Here is a 2,418-nt window from a genome sequence, read left to right as displayed (position 1 = left end):
GGTGTCCCTGGGCACCCCTGGAGGCAGGAGGCTGCTGGGTGTCCCTGGGTGTCCCTGGAGGCAGGAGGCTGCTGGGTGTCCCTGGGCACCCCTGGAGGCAGGAGGCTGCTGGGTGTCCCTGGGTGTCCCTGGAGGCAGGAGGCTGCTGGGTGTCCCTGGGCACCCTCGCAGGACAAGCCCCAGCCGTTGTGGGGGGCAGGAGTGGGACCGGAGAGCTTCCAACCCACCGAGCTTGGGCTGCCCAGCGGGATGGCGTTCCCTGCCCGCATGGCTGCCCTCGCCAGAGGCTTTCCCAGTGCTCCTGGGGGAGGGAGGAGGGAATTTCTTTGTTAGCTTCCCTCCTTCTCCCTGCCTGCAGCTCCCTGTGCTCCAGCCGGATGCCCTCGCTCCCCTCAGAGGGGCAGCTTTGGGGATGTGGAGTCCCATCAGTCCCCCACAGAGAGCAGGATGCCTGAAACATGGAGCAAACCCCAGGGTGGGGGTCCCCACAGGGTGTACCCCCAGTGCAGAGGTGGGTGCTCTGCTCCCTGTCCCTCAAAAGGAGACTCTGGCACCTGCCTCTCTGCCAGGATCATCTCCAGGATAAATATACGGGCTGTGTGGGATACTGCTGATGGGAAGCACACAGGGAGCATCCCCAGAGGAACTCCCACAGGCAGAGGCCCCTGCCAGCCTGAGGGACTGTATCACTGGGAGTTCGTGTGAACTCCTAAAAACCCACGGCAGAATTCCTGCTGGGAATCACTGGGGACACCACACAGTGCTGGAGCAAGTCACCTGGGAAGTGGCCAGTGACGGAAGTGGGTTCTAAGAAGTTCCTGGGAATGTAATTCACGTTAATGAGCAAATACCCAGAGCTGAGCCGTGCAGATTCCCAGCTTTGTATCTCCACATATTCCAGGGGAGTGCAGAATCTGATCCATCACGCCATGCTCGTTGTGCTGCATAATGAAATACAGGGAACATTAAGCAACACCTTTGGCAACTCCTCTGGTGAAGTTTTCCAGTAAAACCTATCAGTGTCCGTGAGCAGTTCGGGAAATCATAATAAGGAAGAAGCAGACGCAGCGGAGTTTTACAGACTCCCAATGCACAAGAAACCATTTTATTTAAAAACAATGCATTCAATATCGGGTTATGGCACATGAGTCAATGCTGCAGGCACATCACACTGCAGGGGCACACCGGGAGCTCGGGAGCTCTCCGCACGACGCTCACGACGAGGAGGTGGCACTGTCACGAGAGGAGCCGGGGCAGGATGTGCTGTGCAACCCTGCCCCGGCCTCGGGGCTGGGGACACCCCTGGCCAGGTCCCAGTGCCCCCAGCCCTGCTCACGAGGCTCTCCAGGGTGTGAGGCTGGACACCAGTGTCCTTCCCAGGGCCTACGGCTTTGCCACTCACTTGAGACACGCCCTGGCCCCTTGTGAGCATCAGCCATTTAAAAACAAACAATGCTTTTAGTATGGCCATTCATTATGGAACCCATGACAATTATGTTTGGGTTTTTTTTTCTTAAATATTTATATTTTTTTTATCGAAAACAGCTCCCTCAGGCATTGAACTGTAGAGCCATTGGAATAAAGACGCATTCATTTACAGAAAACCTGCTTTTTCCTAAACGCCCTATTTTTGCACAGTTTAGTTCTGTGTCACAAACACTTGGTTTTGGTTTCCTCCACAGTTAAACCCAGCAGCCAAAACGCCTGTTTTCATCAGCCTGCTCTGAGGAGATGCAAGCAACAAAAATCCCCCCCCAAGATGTACGAAAGAAGAAAGGTAAGACGCATTTCCAATCCTATGTACACCCCCAGCACCCCCTGAGGGTTCCACCCGTGGATGGGGACCCCCATCCCTTTGGCAGAGGGCCTGGAGCGGGATGTGGCTGCCACTGGACACCGTCCCTGCAGCCTGGGGCTGAGCAGGGTCTGTGTCCCGATGGAAGGAGCCGGTCAGGAGGATTCCTCTGCATTTTGGGACCTGAAGTGTTCTGTACTTACAAATATTGATCCTGCTGCATTAGCTCTGTTGGCTTGTCCAGACATTCGGTCGTGAGAGGGAGGGTTCTTCCTGAGCCATCAGGAATTCATGCAGGGATTTGGGGCCAAACAGAGGGGAGGAAGAGCCCAGCCGACGTGCTGCTGCATGCGGGGGCCACTGAGTGTCCTGAGCAGGGAGGCACTTTCTGAACCACAATTCAATAAATAATAAGTGACCGGTTTGTTAATGGGAAGGGCTGCAGAGAGGCAGCCCCACAGAGCCTCTCCTCCTGTGCCACGGTCCTCTCTGTCCCCTTCTGTCCTCATCTCTCCCTCAGACCCCACCAGGCACAACAAAAGCTGCACGTTTGGCGACGGTTTTTCCACATTGAGGGAGCTCGGGCAAAAAAATATTGATACTAAGAAGCAATTTACTTTGGG

Source organism: Empidonax traillii, unplaced genomic scaffold (assembly GCF_003031625.1).
Source record: "Empidonax traillii isolate 1590-97213 ecotype Southwest subspecies unplaced genomic scaffold, ASM303162v1 scaffold1462:size220982, whole genome shotgun sequence".
NCBI lineage: Eukaryota > Metazoa > Chordata > Aves > Passeriformes > Tyrannidae > Empidonax > Empidonax traillii.
Note: the sequence above shows the minus strand (reverse complement) of the source record.